This window comes from Vombatus ursinus, unplaced genomic scaffold (assembly GCF_900497805.2).
Source record: "Vombatus ursinus unplaced genomic scaffold, bare-nosed wombat genome assembly UNPS02014789.1, whole genome shotgun sequence".
Lineage (NCBI taxonomy): Eukaryota > Metazoa > Chordata > Mammalia > Diprotodontia > Vombatidae > Vombatus > Vombatus ursinus.
Window position 1 is genome coordinate 16271703 of NW_020954567.1, and position 17321 is coordinate 16289023.

The 17321-nt window shown below is 42.1% G+C and overlaps 1 protein-coding gene across 1 annotated transcript in view; it reads left to right on the top strand.

The window, feature by feature from the left end:
* Nucleotides 1-8108: 8108 nt before the first annotated feature.
* The window catches only part of BRINP2 (BMP/retinoic acid inducible neural specific 2), a 141119-nt gene continuing 131906 nt past the window's right edge, over nt 8109-17321 (top strand). Inside the window, exon 1 of the mRNA XM_027868350.1 lies at nt 8109-8856. The gene's annotated coding sequence lies outside the window, so the exon portion shown is untranslated. The remainder of the gene's footprint in view (nt 8857-17321) is intronic.

A 17321-nucleotide genomic window follows, 5' to 3' on the forward strand; every position in this document is an offset into this window, starting at 1 on the left:
TGTGACCTTAGGCAAGTCACTTAAACACTCTGGTCCTCAATGTTTAGAATAGATGACTGTGAAGGTTCCTTCCAGCTTCAGTATATAATATGATGATCTAATCTTAGAAGGCTGGGCTACTCATTTCAACACACTGCCAGTCAACTAGTATATTATTAAGTGTCTACGATATACCAGGCACTGTACTAAGTTCTGGTGATACAAAGACCAAAAAAAGAAGAAAAAAAAGTATTGCCCCCAAGGAGCTCACCTTGCCTCATATTGTATAGGAAAATTGAGGCTATTCACCATGAGCTCTTCTCATTTTATATCACTCATATGCCCTCTGCCATTATCTCCTCCTTCACACCTCTGTCACATGATGAGATAACTTTACTCCTTACCAAGGCTAACCTCACTACACGATCTAGCAATCCACTCCTTTTCATCTCCTCCAGCAGATTGTTCCTGCTGGCATCCTCTCTTTATCTTCTATTTCCAGTCTTTCTCCTTGTCGTTTCCTATTGCCTGCAAACATGTCCATTTCTCCCCCATCCGGGAAAAAACACCCTTATTTGTTCTTTCCATCCCCAATATCATCCTGTATTTCTTCAGCCCTTTGGGGCTAAAGATGTCTATAATAGGTGCCTCCACTTTCTCTCCTCTCACCCTCTTCTTAACCCCTTGCAACCTGGCTTCCAACTTTATTCAACTGAAACTGCTCTTTCTGAGTTACCAATGGTTTCAATTGACAAATCCAGTGACATTTTCTAAATCCTCATTCTATGTGACATCTCTGTAGCCATTGACACTATTGATCACCCTCTCCTCCTTGATACTCTCTTCTCTAGGTTTTTGGCATACCACTTTCCCCTGGCTTTCCTCTCACCTGTCTTCCTTCCCTGTCTTTTTTGCCATCCAGATCATTCCCTCTAACTATAGGTGTCCTGCTTAATCCTGTCCTGGGTCCTGTTTTCTTCATCTCTATTACTTTGTTTAGTGATCTTATCAGCTCCTGGATTTAATTACCATCTCTACACTGACAATTCTTAAATCTACCTCTCCTGCCACAACTTCTCTTTTGACCTCCAAGTCTTATTTCTCCAACTGCCTTTCAGACATCTTGAACTGGTTGTCCAGCAGACAGCTTAAACTCAACATGTCCAAAACAGAGCTCATTATTTTTCCCCCAACCTTCCCTACCCCCCTTTCCCTGTTCTGTACAGGATACCACCATCTTGCCTGTCTCTCAGGCTCACAACTTAGTTGTTATCCTCTCTGATCACCTATATCCAGAATCTGTTGCCAAGGCCTGTCAATTTCACTTTTGTGCCATTTCTTTTCTTCTCTGACATTGCCACCACTTTGGTGAAGACCCTCATCACCTCACACCTGGACTATTGCAACAGCCTGCTGGTGGGTCTGCCTGCCTCACAACTCTGCCTGCTCCAGTCTATCCTCTATTCAGCTAGCAAAGTGATTTTCCTAAAGCACAGTCTAATTATATCTCCCCCCTACTCAATTAATGCCAGTGGCTTTCTGTTGTCTCCAGGAGGAAATACAAAATGCTCTATTTGGCATTCAAAGCCCTTCATAATCCATCCTTCTCCCTTACTAGGCTTCTTACATCTTACTCCCCAACCCATACTCTTTCATCTAGTAACACTGACTTCCTGGCTGTTCCATGAGCAAAACACTCCATCTCTCAGCTCTGAGCATTTTCTCTGCCTGTCACCCATGCCTGAAATGCTTTTCCTCCCCACCTCTGCCTGCTCAATTCCCTGGCTTCCTTTAAAATCCCATCTTCTACAAGAAGCCTTCCTCATCCCCTTTTAATTCTCGTGCCTTCCCTCTGTTAACTATTTCCTATTTATCTTGTATATAGCTTGTCTGTATCTATTTGTTTGTTGTCTTCCCCATTAGATTGTGAGCTCTTTTTGGTCAGAGATTGTCTTTTGCCCCTTTTTGTATCCCCAGCTCTTAGCACAGTGCCTGGCATTTATTAGGTACTGAATAAATTTTATTGATTGATAGTCTAACACCAATATAATGGACTAGGACATCAAGGTATTTATCAGAGCTAGGGTCTGGGACCCTGCATAATGTTGAACAAGATAACCTTTCAAATATCCATTTTTATTCTTCTAACAACAATAACGTAAAGCATTTATTTCCAAACAGCTGACATGTGCAAAAGCTGATCTGTAGAGATGTTATATATGTGCACCCACTCCCATAGGTTGGTATCCCATCAATAATTTTTCTGAAGTGCCTTGGGCTTCTCCAAGGAAAGGTAGGATAGCAGCCAACCATCAATTTGGGAGAGAATTATCTGTCCACTTCATTTATTTGTCATTTCTTTCTCCAGTTACTTTGGGTAACAGAGCAACTGTATAGAATGTTGTTGTTATTGTGGGGATTTTTCCCCATGTTCTAGATCTGCTGATTCCATAAGTGTGGGGACATACCAACATGGAAACCTCTGTTCATTCTTTGGTAAAGAATTACCTGGTGGCACTGAAGGATTAAGTGGCTGGCCTTTGGTCACAGAGTTCTTACTTGTCATAAGCAGGAATTGAACACAGGTCTTTCTAATTCCAAGGCTGGCCTTCACATAGATAACGGTATCAAGTTAGAATCAGTTGTTACCTGCAGTCTTTATAGATGGATCCATATGTTGGTGAGTAAAAGGGACTTGTAAAAAAAAAAAAAAAGGAAGATACAATACCATTTGAGGCCACTTGACTCCTAGAACTGAATATGGTCCTGTTTGGAATGGGAAGGGGGAGGAGTGTGGGACATAAAGAATCTGAGAAACTTCCATCAGGATGAAATGGAGGATTTGGGGGTGGGGTTAGGGGAAAGGAATTAATTCTCTAGCCAGATCATTAGGCTAAATCTGCCTAACTTTTTGAATATGAATGAAAAAAGATAGTTGAAATAACTTTAACCATTCCTTTTATATGGATGTCTCTCAAATCTCCAGCTCTTACCTCTCTTTTGAATTCTAGTCCCTCATGTCCAGGTACCCCCTGCATCTGACTGTAACATAAAGAGCACCTGATTTAGATCAGAAAATATAAACTGGGTCCCACTTCTAACATTTCTTGAATATCAGAACCATCTAACTATGGACAAATCACATATCATCCTTATTCAGATCTTCAATTTCCTATTTAGAAAAATAATGGTGGTTCTATTTCACTGGGCTATTGGGAGGAGCATACTTTATAAATATTAAAGTTCTATATGTAAACAATTGCATGTCTGCTTACAGCCTGATTTATTTTACCCCTTCCGATCTAACTATCCTTAGTTTCTATTGACTCCTTAAAACAGGACCAGACCTGGAGCCAGGAGAATAAGGTGCATGAATCCCACTTCTTATATTTACTTGATGTGTGATGATAAGAAAGTCACACAACTGTTCTGTGCCTTAGTTTCCTTATATGTAAAATGGAGTTTATAATACCTGTAATACCTCCCTCCTGTGGTTGTTGAGAAACTCAATAATTTACATAAGGCAAATAATGTACATAAAGGACGCCCTTTGTATACGTTAAAGTGCTATATTCTTGGTGCTTGGGAGAGCATCTGAATCCTTTTCCCTTTTTTTATAGGATCATAGATTTACTGCTGGAAGGAACCTCAGATGTCATTTTGTACTCATTTTACAGAGGAGGAAACTGAGGCACAGGGAAGTTAAATGTTCTGCTCATAATCATACAGTAAGAGGCAGGGCTTGTTGTTTGTCCTTCATTCTCAAAGCAGACCATGATATCAGAGAGGTGATGCCATGACATGCAAGTGAATTGGATTTAAGGAGGACTTTGCAAAGTTACCAGCTACATTTTCTCCTCCAAAGCCATTTGAGTCCAGAGGCAAGATATAGATCAGGACAACTGGAGATGGCCCTGGATGCAGTGGGAGATCTTTTTAAGACCTTTTTAAGCTAAGGTCTCTGACAGGTCTCAGTTTGACTGAAGCAATACTCATTCAGTGATTATGGCTAGGTAAGAAATGAGGCAGAGAATGGCCTCTTTTACCTGATAGGAAAAAAAAAAGAAATCATTCTGGGAGGGGAAGACCCTCACGGTTTCTGCCCCCCCCCCAAAAAAATTGCCGTTTACATTCACTCTGAGACAATCTGGGCCCAAACAATAACTAAGCAGGGCTTGGCCTGGGATCTATTGTTGGCCAATCAATGTGAGCCAGAGTGATTTGGGTTCAAGGAATGGTCTTTAAGAAAAAAATCTATCCTGTTAACCCTATGTGGACAGAGGGAAGGGAAAGAAAGAAAGGAAAGAAGAAAGAAAGGAAAGAAGGAGGGAAGGAAGGAAGGAAGGAAAGAAAGAAGGAAGGAAGGAAGCTGTGTTGCCCAATTGGCCACTTTTAGTTGGGTCCCCAGTGGTGTAGCTTTCAGGCTAGAATTTGTGCCAAGGTCCTTGGGCCCCAGTCCAGTTGTCTTTTCGTTGCACCCAACGACCTCTCCAGTACCATCTCTTCCCATTCAGGTGGCACCTATCTTCAAAGCTCAGATCATATCTCAACTTCTCCATGAAATCTTTTCCCAATGACAGTTTGCTGTACTTTTAAATTCCTATGGCACCTGTAGACTGAACCACTCATGCAGCATTTAATCATATACATTAAGTTTTTATTTAACATTTCATGAACCTAGGTCTTATTACTTCAAAAAGACTTGAAGGTTATTAAGAGTAGGCTACTGCTCTTTGTATCCCCTACTGAAATGTAAGCTCCTTGAGGGCAAGGACTGTCTTTTAACTTCTATTTGTATCCCAGTGCTTAGCACAGTGTTTGACACATAGTAACTGTTTAATAAATGCTTGTTGACTTGACTTTGTATCTTCTGCATACAATTCTAGTGTCCTTCCTCTGCTGATCATATCTAATTTAATCTGTGTAGATCTTATTTATATAGCTGTTTGTATATCATTCCTTCCAGATTAGACTGTGAGCTCCTTGAAAGCAGGGATTGTCTTTTGCCTTTATTTGTATCCCCAGCACTTAGCACAGTGCCTGGTACATAGTAGGTGCTTAATAAATGTTTATCTACATTTCATTGATTGATTATACAACACTGGCACAGTTTTTTGGAGTGAAGAATTCATAACATGCATTATTGATTGCTTTTGGAAGAGTAAGTGACCTATTCATGGTGCTTACCAGCAAGTTTATCCTCTGATGTTTACACACAGCAAAAAATGATTTATAACATGGTAGGTAAAGGAGATTTCACTTCTGAGTATGTGAAAATACATTTTCCTGTATTCAGGTGCTTGGTTGCTATTCCCAAATCCCTGTTTCCTGTGACTATGATTTTTCTCTTAATTGAGGTCAGTAGTCTATTTCATTCCTCCTTCCAAGTCCCTAGTCACTTTCAATATCAGTATTAGACTTTCTTTATCAGATACTCAATAATATGTTGGCACCACAAATCTGTGATCTCTATCATTAGCTATTGGCTCAGAGAATTTCATTTCTGTTAGATTTTTGGACTGAGAATATATCCCAGAATTATGTAATTTAACCCCTTCATTTTACAGAGGAAGATGATGAAACATCGGCAAGTTAAGTGATTTTTTTCCAGATCATATAGATATCAGAAGCTGAATTTGAACCTGAGTCCTCTGATTCCAGAGTCAGTGCTCCTTCCACTGTAGTAGAGATGACTAAGAGGGATTTGATAATGATGATGATGATGATAAATAGCTACATAGTATTTACTATGTGTCAGGCACTCTACTAAGCAATGTACAATTATTATATCATTTGAGCTTCACAAAAAACTCTGGGATGTGGGTGCTATTATTATCCCCATTTTGCAGATGAGGAGACTGAGGTAAACATGTCACACAGAGTCACACAGCTAGTAAATGTTGAAGGCCAGATTTTAATTCAGATCTTCCACACTGTAAGCTGGCACCCTATCTACTGTAACACCCATCTCCCTCTACCTTAATATCAATTCAATTAAATATTTATTCCATGCCTAGATGTAGAAGGAACCCTACCAGGTGCTGAAGATGCAAAGACAAAAATGAAATAGTCCTTGTATTCCAGGAGCTTATAAATTCAATAGACAGAAACAATACATATACAGACCAGTCAGTACAAGGTTTACTGAATGGGAATATACAGGTTTAGAACTGAAGAGGATCTCACCAGCCATATAGCTCCACTCTCTCATTTTACAAATGAGGAAACAGGCTCAGAAAAGTGATGTGACTTGGCTAAATTCCAGTAGCTAGAAATTGGCAAAACCAGGCTTTGAACTCAGACCTTTTAACTCCAGGTATAGCCTCTGCACACTATACTGTGCTGAAAATACCTCAGTGCAGCAGTACACACTGTCTAGAGAAAAACAGAAGCTGGGAAGCCCCCATTTCTTTGGTGGGTCTCTATTGAATTACCAAAAAGCTATGCACCAAACCATTCCCCTGGCACTCTAAGACTGCCGTGGGTTTATTTGTTGGGGAGAAGATAGGGGTGAAAGCAGCAACTTTCCCACACCAGGAGAGGTAGGGCTTTGTGATAAGGCTTGAGTGCAGGTGAAAGGCTGTGTACATGTGAGACGGAATTTCCTGTTTCTCATTCATTTGAAACATCTAACTCCTCAGAACCTTTTTGTTCCCTCTGGTTTATAATTCTGTGACATTCCCTAAAATTCATAATCCTCTTTTTTTCCTAAGTCCCTTGCAGAATAACCTCTGATGCTGACCTGTTTAAGAAAACTAAATTGAGAGTCTCTCTCACCCTTCTTAGGGGGATGTGAGTAGTGACTCAGATATTTGGAGAAATGAAAGTAGGATCTCCAGAGCATAAAAGTAAATTCCCTGTCTTCCACAATGTGCACTCTCTATCCTCTAAACTCATCCCCATGGTTCATCCTCTGTTATAAATAAGCTTCCTCTTCAAGGACCACCTTTCCCTTTCCCCCTTGCTCACAGCACAAAATGCAAGGTAGGGGCCACATTTTTCAGCTTTGCATCCTCATTATACGAAGAAAATCCTTCATAATGTAGCCCTTCCTGGTTACAATTAATATTCTTTCCTCACACTTTCCTTTTTCCCTCCTCTTCTCCTCTCTATCTAAATTCGCAGGCTCAGCAGCAGCACCTGCTTAGGAGAAACAAGGCGGCTGCTGTTCCGATTTCTCCAGTGTGCCTTTAAAAACAAAAAATGAAAGCAAGATCCATGTCCCCTCCCCCCTTCCCCCTCCCCTCTCCCCCATCGCCTAACTCCCCGTGTGGAAACACTTTCCCATTCAAAATAAGAGGTGTTTTGGGATATTGTGTGTGTGTGTGTGTGTGTGTGTTCCCTTCCTAATCTGTCCCTGGGATGAAGATGAACAACCCAGTACCCTCAGATCCCTTATCTTCACTTGCTTTTCCTTATTGATTGACGGACTGCCTTTGCCTTACTTTTGTCCATCCAAATTCCTGACTCTGCTTCTAAGCTTTGTAACTCCTTCATCTCCCTGAGCCTTTGACTCTCCTCTTTTATTTCTCCCTGCTCATTGTAGTGTCTTTTTTTTTTGCCAGTGTTTTGAAATAAATGTCTTTCATCTTTGGCCTTATTTCTACAGTAAATACGTTCAGATATTTCAGGAGCAAGAGGAGAAAAAAGAGAGAGAAAATAGTTGCATGGCCCATCTCCACCCTCTAAGTAAGAAACGGACCTCTGTCTGCAGGAGTTCAAGTTAACAACAACAGAAGTGTGACCAAGGCGTTGCTGCAACTCTAAGAAGATTTGGGCACATTGAATTGCTTCTTTTTTAGACTCCACCTCTTTTGCCCCAATCTCGCTACACCACCCCAACCTCGAGTCAGGCATCTGTCCATCACTCTTTCCACCAAACTGGAAAGTCCTTGCTGCAAATCTGGGAGGGTTAACTGAGCTCTTACCCCAGCCTACTAGCTACCCAAAGGAGGCAGCCGGTAAGAGCCAGAGCCCTCCCACCTGCAAAGCTGGCTAGCCAATAGGCAACTGGAGGGAGTATGACCACGGATCTCATTGGCTGCCAACCTCCGTGCATAAGGAAGAGAGAGGGAGGCAGGCAGGGCAGCATTGTTATCTTAAGACACTCATCTGGTGCCTGAGTCTGCAGGTGACACTGCCTAGGTACGGAGTACCGAGTTAGAGCATGGGAACACAGGGCTACAGACAGCCTTGGAATCAAATAGCTGAGAATAACCGGCTCCTCGTTTAGTTGTGCCTCGAGCCGGAGGGACCTCTCTACTAGTTAGTCCACCTACGTGGGCGCACCTGCTGTGTGTAGAGAAGGCAGGAACAAATCAACTAGCAGCATGATCTCGGCTGAAAGACTGTGGACTTGCCTTTCTCCAAGTGAAAAGCACTGATTGAGAGGAGAAGGAGTGCGAGTCTTTTTAGAGTGGGAAAAGAAGACTAGGTCCTGGATTTCTCCTCTGCAGAGGGACTTGGGACTCCCCAAGGGGCTGGCTCTGTGCTGTCCTTGCTTTTTCCGTCCTGTCTTCACCCTCCTGATCCAATCCAGAAGCACTTCTCAATCATGCTTTGGGTTACCGGAGTTCTTGGTGTTCGGCTGGAAGAGAACAGGCGAGAGGTATAGCAGCACCAGCAGCACAGGGAAGACAGCATTTGGAAGGGGTATCTGTGCTCTCTCCCATTCTGAAAGGAAGGCATTCGCATTCCCTCCAAATATGGGGAGAGGGGGGAAGCACGTGAAATCATGAAATAAAAACTTTGGAAAGCTGCCACTGGAGATGTGGTCGGTGCTGAAAAAACCCTGGAATCTGTTAGGAATCTCCTCTCAGACGCTCTGGGGCTTGGCAGCAGCTGATACAGCAAGGAAGTCTCTTGCAAGGTTTCAAGGTAACTAAGAGAGTATTGTATTGAATGGTTTTCTGGTGGTGTTTTGCTGGGGAAGGTTGGTTGCATGTGTATGTGTTGACTGATAAAGGGGCTAATTGCTCCCCGAAAGCAATCTGCTTTGGGCATTTGCAAACAGTTGCAGCCAGAGGGGATAATTCCGTTCTTCTTGGTCTCTTAGCTTTCTCCTGTCCTGTTTTGAGCTGGGCTGAAGGCTTCCTGGTTTGAACTAGATCTAGTTTTTCTACCGCTGCTGCTCCATGGGCAGCCAGATCCCTGGGCATTCTTCCTGAACTGTTATTATTGCCTGGGGTAAGTCTTCAAAGTTAGAGCAACTCTCATTAGCTTCAGTGAATCCCATCTTACTGAGTAATCGTGGGGGATGACTAGGTCTATTTGCCTGTTCTTGGTCCATGGCATACTCTGCATGGGATAAATAGAACATAGATTAGACACAAGCGATCTCCATTCCTACGGTTCATACAGCTACCTAGTACGTCTGTACAGTGTCTGTCTATGCCTCCCTCCCTCTGCCTCCCTTACTGTCTTCCACATTCATACGCCAGAGGAAAAAATCTGAAGAGGGAACCTTATTAGAGAGCAATTCTTCTCCCTAGGGGTGGTGGTGGAAGTCCCGCTGATTGAGTTAAACCAGGCAAAGCACCGGAGACTGAGGCAAGCAGCTCTGCTGTTCTGAGAGAAATACTGTATTCATTCTAGGATCTAGCAGCCCTCTTCATTCTTGTAATGATATTCATATATTTATTTGCATGTTACTTTCATGCATGGTCTTCTGGGCACATAACGGCATGCATACAGACACAAAGTGCTGGGTATGGAAAGAGCATGCTGGCTACAGAATATGCTTGGGCAACACACAGGGCTAGTCGGAGATGACTGAATTGTTCAGTGAGAACATGAACTTGTGAGCCCAGAGGAGTTCTCTTCAGTCAGCCCTCTGTGTGGTATATATTTATCCAGAGTATATAGACTTAAGCCAAATATTAACTAACAATCAAGCTAATGCACTATTAACATGCTTGAACAGACCCCTCTGTAAAGAACTCTGTGTATGCTATCCCTAGCCCAGGGAGCCAGGTGCCCTGGAAATTAACAAATGATTTTTTTTTTTCGAAAAAGGTAGTAATTATCAAAGGCTGCCCTTGTAGCTGTGTACTCAAGGCCTTCTGTATTGGGGACAGTGTTATGTCAGCATAAACCAATAAGGAAGAGAGAAGGTGTATTGGGAAGTGGAATGCTTATGCAGCTGTCTTTCTCCACATGTGCACATCCAAGTGTGTCCACTCCTTGAATATACTACCCGAGGGCATACAATGCCTTTAGTGACCAACCCAGCAGCTGGGTAGTAGTTTGTAGAATTTCCTTGAAAGGGGGAAGGGAAATGGGGGAAGGGGTTCCAGACTGATGACGTCAGAAACTGGGAGAGTGATGCTTAAGTAGGTTCTTTTGGATCAGAAGCTGAAGATGGCCCTCCTTGAGGGGTTGTTGTTGCATGTTTGTTATTTATTTATATAGCCAGAAGCATTCTGAGTTCTCTCTCAACCTGAATAAGTTGTCTTGTAGCACCAGGTGTGGAACTGGGCAATTCTACCAGGATGGTCCTGAAATCCTGTCAATACCCATAACTGCTTTCTTCTGTGCAGCAGAGCACACGCTTTTCTGCCTTACAGAGTGGCCATGGAGAGAGAGGGCAAGGGGGCAGGGAATGGCTTCTGTGAAATGTTGGGGAGGAGGGAAGCAGATTCGGGAATGTGGATTTTTCCCAGTGGAGTTCAGCTTGCTCCAGAGGGTCTGACGGCTTGGTACCCAGCAGCTGCAACAGTGAGGAGGTCTCAATAGTCCCTGAACAGTCTCCCCTCTCCAGAATTGAGATGGGGTGCTTTGAAGAATGAAGTGACTGGTGCTGCAAATGTGGCCAGCAAAGCCAAGCAGGCAGGCATGAAGTCAGAGTTGGGGAGGAGAGGAGAGGCTATAGAGGGGATAGTCCTGAAGCTCCCTCACAGGGTTTCTGACTGTCTGCCTGGGGCGCTAGTGACCATCCAGTACCCTGCCCTGGAGACCCTCCTCAGAAGGCCCCCATCTGGCTTCCCAACAGGTTGTTTACAGAGTATGGCCAGAGGGTAAAGAATATATGGTTCCAGAGCCAGCCCTGCCGTCATCTACTTCTTCCTGATAACTTCTCCCCAGGCACAGGCAATCCCTCTGGGACTAGCACATACAAAAGAGCCCCTCTGAGAGAGTGCTCCAGAATCACTCCCCAGCTCACAAACAAGAGATTATCATGAGGGAGTTGAGACACCTGCCTGGACACTTTCTGCTGACTTGAGATGCTTAGGATGGAGCTTTCTGGGTTGGTGCCCTGTCTTGTCCTTACCACATCCCCTTCTGCCCCCATCTAGCACCATCACCACCGCCCCCCCCCTCCCCACACTGTGCTCTTTGGTTTTGGTGATTCAACTATTTCTCTTAAATAATAATGGCCCCTGTATAAATTGCATGATGGCATCTTTCTCGAAGAGCTGAGAGTACTTTACAGAGCTTAATACTCACACGAGCTTATTGTCTCATTTATCTTTGATTGTCCTGTGAGGTAGAGCCAGAGCTTACATTAAGTCTACGCCTTACAATTTGGGAGAGGGGATGGCAGAGAGAGACACAAAAAGGTTAAATGACTTGTTCCAGGTGATACACAGAGTCATTCTTCAGCAAAATGGGAAGCTCCAGTCTGGGTGTCATAACTCTCTCGCCCATGCCAGACCATGTTGCCTTTTTATTATCATTTTTTTTAATGCATAGCTCATTTTTTGGTGATCTTATCAAAACAAGCAGCTTCAGCTGCTATTTTTAACTGGAATTGGAGGTAACAATTGAACACAAGTTTGTGTTAGGGAGTTAATGAAACCAACAAATACTTGTTTGGTACTACAAAGCTTACAAAGATGGAATCCCTTGCTTGCCCTCTGGGAGCTTACAGTTGGGGAAAACTGTAAAACAGAGATGTTAAGTAATGATAACAGTGTAAATTCTAAATCATACAAAAGTAGCTACTGGACTATACAGGACTGACAATAAACATGACTTGAGAAAAGGAAGACATAACTTTCAATTGGTGGGATGGGAAGGAGATCCAGGGATGCCGAGGAAGGGCAGGATCTGTTTTATACTTTGGAAAATGGTTAGGATTTGGACAGAGGAGAATATAACAAGAGGGAGAGTAGCTGTAATTGGTAATAAAGAGAAGGAGGTCAGATGTCTCCAGAATAGTTCTGTCCCTTCCAACCCTCCTCCTACCCTTCAGATCCTGACAATAAAGTAGCAACTGAATTTCAATGATAGGTCGACCTGGAGGAAGCAGTCCTGAGGCCTAGATAAGATAATTTAGAGGAGGGGCTCTTTTCGAAAAAATTTTTAAAGCTGTATTTTGTTATAATTGCCTCAGTTTCCTCATCTGTAAAATGGAGATAATAATAGCATCTATCTCCTAGAGTCAGTGTGAGGATTAAATTAGTTAATATTTGTAGCATACTTTGTAAACTGTAAAGCACTTTATAAATGCTAACTATTATTAATAGTAGGATTATAATTGGTTTCCTTTGTAATCCTTTATCTTTTATATTATACATTTAAAAATATTAATTCTAAGAAGAGTTCCATTGACTTCACACACAAAAGGGACACACAAAAAAATTACATGATATACCATAACACTAAACAATTAAGAATTTCCCCTTCTTCTAGAGGCTGTACTGTTCCCTGGAATACTGAACTTTGGCCTTTTCCACCTTTTCTGGCCAATGGCCCATGTGTGAGGGCAAACAAACAAACAAAATCCCGATGAAATTCAGATGATTCACCAATTTCACATTAGGAAATGTCATGGGAATTGTTATCAACTGATAAAGTACCACCTAGATTTTAAAGGCATCATTATAAGTCATCCTATCTAATTGAAATTGGAGACTTTTTGGACTGGATCTCATTTTCCCCCAAATATTTCCTTCCTAGTATGCCTTTAAACCCTATAGAATGACAAAACTCTGAGTTATTTAGCACTGAGGAGTTTTCAGTCTTAAAATTCTTGAGTGTGTCTCTGTGTATAACCTCTTACCTCCCCTCCTCCTTTCCCTTTTAAATAAAACATTCCTTATTGAAATCACACTGGAGTAGAGGGAGGGTGGAGTGGGGGTGGGGGGAGGTTGTGCTGTCTTGCCGGCAGCCTTACTACTAGGTACTGTGATTCAGGCCTTTTTCAAGCTAATCTGGAGAGGATAAAATCATTCCTAGTATGAGGGGCAGCTCTGAGGCACAGCCAAGGGCCACGAACACATACAGTGGAGGCAATATTTGGCCTTCCCCTTATCTTATGGTCAACAGCAGAACTATGACAAGTAGACCTTATCTGTCAAAGGAAAGGTCATGCTTTGAGAGGGCTGATAAAACCATCACATTCTCCGCATTACTCCTCATTTGATTTTTGGCATTGGAATATTCCTTTTGCATGTATCTCTGATTCCTTGGGTGCCCCCTTCCACTATAGATTGGGGGCTTGTAGCCAGTATGAATATTAATGAGATATGTAACTTGTCCAAAGTCACATAGGTTGTAAATTTCTTCATATGGAGAAAAACCTAGTGTCCAAAGTCCCACCCATTTTACTTTCTCATCCCTACTCACTTTCCTGGAGGCAGGTACTCATAGGTTATTTACATTTTACTGAAAATCTTCACTAAAACCTACTGTCTTCTAATGGCCCCTTCCCTGTCAAGGCTAGGAAGCCTCCTGCTCTATATTTAGCCACAAAGGTGGAAACCTCAGCTTTTTTATTTGTTCAGTTAGGTTCTTGACAACTAAGTCCTTCTCCTCAATTCCCTCACTCAGCAGTTGATGAAAAGTGTGACACAGATGGCCAGGTTTGACGTCGATAGTTGGTGCAGCTGATGACCATTGAGCACTAGTCCTAGCATAGGAGTCATGGACTGGATTTAAAATGGTAGCTCTGTCATTTCTTACCTATATGACCTTGAACAAATAGAATTGCTTGTCCGTGCCTTAGTTTCCTCATTTATGAAATTGAAGGGGATGGCAAAGAGAGATACAAAAAGGTTAAATGGCTTATTCCAGGTGATACACAGAGTCAGTCGTCAACAAAATGGGAAGCTCCAGTCTGGATGTCGTAACTGCCTCACCCATGCTGGACCATGCTGCCTTTTTATTATTATTTTTTTTAATGCATAGCTCATTTTTTGGTGATCTTATTTTGCTTCAGCTGCTGTTTTTAACTGGAATTGAAGAGGTTCAATTAGATAACCTTTAAAGTCCCTCTTAGTTCTATGATCCCATGAGCCTACTGTGGGAAAGGCACTCTGAGAGGCACTGGGGATACCAAGAAAAAAAAATGGCTCAGTACCTGCCTTCATTGTTGTTCAGTCATTTTCAGTCGTGTACAACTCTTCATGACTCTAAGTGGGGCTTTCTTGGCAAAGATGGAGTGGTTTGCCATTTTCTTCTCCAGCTCATTTTACAGATGAGAAAACTGAGGCAAACAGGGTGAAGTGACTTGTCCAGGGTCCCATGGCTAGTAGGTGTCTGAGGTCATATTTGACCTCAAGTCTTCCTGACTGTAGGTCTGGTGCTCTATCCACTGTGCCATCTAGCTGCCCTACATGCCCTAGAGGGGCTTGCATTCTATATGGAGGGGAGGAAAGAGGAGGAGGAGATATAACATATGCACAGCTAAGTGTAATTCAACATAGAATGTGGTGATGGGTACAAAGGAGCAGATAGCTTTAGGAAGTTTGAGGAAAGAATACTGTATTATTAATGGGTAGTATAGGAAGGGCTCTAGATGTTTTTTCTAATATATAAAGAATCACTTTACTATATTTGGGGTTGAGTCTTACAGTGTCATGGCTTGGAATTTTCATCACTCAATCCTTGAGTTTCCCTTATATGTTTCCTCTGCCACTAAAGGATCTATGGACAGTTATCAGTCAACAAACATTTATTGTGCCAGGCACTGTGCTAACCACTGAGAGTATGAAGTCAGGCAAAAGAAGGACAGTCCCTTCCCTCCAAGGAGCTTATAATTTAATGGGGGAGAGCACAACAGGAGGGGCTGGTTCCTAGATAGGGTCATGGTGGTAAATTCCAGAGAGTCGGATGAAGAGCAGAGAGAAGAATACAGGATGGCTAATCAGCGCCCTTTCTCAACATGGAGATCTGGGAAGGAACTTACCAATGGGAGTAGGGGAACTTGAGGTGGAGGGATGTTCCAGGGTGAGGGAATTTATACGATGAGAAAGCAGGTGAGGCATGGTGGTCCAGAGAGTCAGAAGTAGAACCAAGAGAGAGATTAAGACTGTTGTGTTTTCCCATTCCTGTGAAGTTTTGGATGAACCCAAAAGTTGTGTGGGACAAGATGGGTGCTCTGCTGCCTTCTAGTTTCAAGTACTAGTTCCTACAAAATGGTGATGATGTAGAAGACAAAAGATACTGAACAATGGAGGCTAGAAAGCTCAGAAAACTATGACATATGGAAATTTAGGCAATTTCACCCTCCTGAAGCTGAGTGATGTACCTTAGATGACTAACCTTTCTGGCATGTCTTCAAGCTTGAGTTCAAAACTCTGTTTTTGACGGGGTCACCTGAAATCTGGAGAAGCAATAATGGATGTTGAAGAATAAGTGTATTTGATTATAGACTTGGAGCAAGAGACCTTAAGAGCCATCTCACCTCATCGTCCATATTTGACTGATGAGAGAACTGAGGCCCAGATTTAAGTGATTGGCCCAAAGTCACTAAAGTGGCAGATCCAGTACTCATTCAATACCACGCTGTTTCCCATTGCTCACTATATTGTTCAATCAAACAAGAATGTGTCAGGATCTATACTCAGTACCTAAGATACAAAAATTAAAAAAAAAATCCCCTGCCCTCATAGACTCTCTCTGTTTCTGTCTCTCTCTCTCCTCCTTCACTTTCTCTCTCTCCTATTATATATTATACATTGTATATGCTATGTTATATAATATATATGTATAGAGACATTCTACCACACACACACACACACACACACACACACACACATTTAAAGTACACATGTTAAACACAAGGTGTAGCCAAAAGTGTTAGTGTAGTTTAAGCTATTAAAGAGTAAAACTACACTAACACTTTTGGCACATCCTATAAATGCAAAGGAAGCTTCAGTAGGGGTGGGGAGGGAAGCTTCAGGATTAATCAGGAAAGGCCTAAGGAAGTCTAGTTTCTTCCTTGTGATCTTTGTGACCTTCTATTTGAGAATGAAAATTACCAAGAGAATTCTTTTGGGGGACTCATACCTCAAAGAATGACAATTCTTTTTTTGTTTGTTTGTTTAGCTAGGCAATGGGGTTAAGTGACTTGCCCAGGGTCACACAGCTAATAAGTGTTATGTGTCTAAGGCTGGATTTCAACTCAGGTCCTCCTGAATCCAGGGTGCTCTATCTACTGTGCCACCTAGCTGCTCCAAGATGACAATTCTTGAAGCCAGGTGTGAATGTTTCACCTAGAATGTTCCCTCCTCTTTCCCTTGAAAGTTTGTCTTCAAGAGTAGATAAGAAGTGGATAAAATGTAAATCACTAAGGAAAACCATTGCTTTTTGGCGAAGCTTGTTTTTTGGTAGTTTTGGGGATGAGGCACAATTGGAATTGAGTTGTGGTGCTAAAGAATGAAGGTTCTCACTTTTTTAACTTGTGTTCTATAAAGAGGAAAGCTCACCAGGGTGAGACACAGCTGCTGAATGCTACACACTGAGCCCTGGTCGATAGTGCATATCTCTTTGAGGAAGAGCAAACAATTCATTACATGCTAGCGCCAGGAGCCAATTTTTTCCTTCTATGAGAACAATGACTAGAGGTCTAAGGGTGCAGAAGCCAATAAAGACCCTTTGGCAAGCAGCTAAAATAACTATGAGTAGAATTTTCTGTTATAACCTATTTAGGCCCAATTTGAATGTAGGTACACAAATACATGCATCATATGTACAGACTGCATGTTGGGAATGACCTTGAATAAGGTAACGAGACTACTTAGTTTATACAGGTTAATAGTAACAATAATGGACATGTTGATAGCATTTTGAAGTTGACAAGGAATTTTACATATATTATATCATATGACCATTCTCACAGCCTATGTAGAACCTAGGTACTATGAGTATTACTATCACCACCATTTTACAAATGAAGAGATATAGACTAAGAGACTATATAATTTGCCAATAATCTCAAATCTGATAAATGTCAAGGGTAGGGCATATGAACTCATTTTTTCCTCACTTCTGGGGCCGTAACTCCATTGGCTACAACTCTAAGTTCTAGAGTGAATTCATCAAATATGTTACATTACTTTTAAGTTTCTCTCCATATTAGAATCTGGCAGCCCTTTCTTGTAGTAAGGTGATGACCA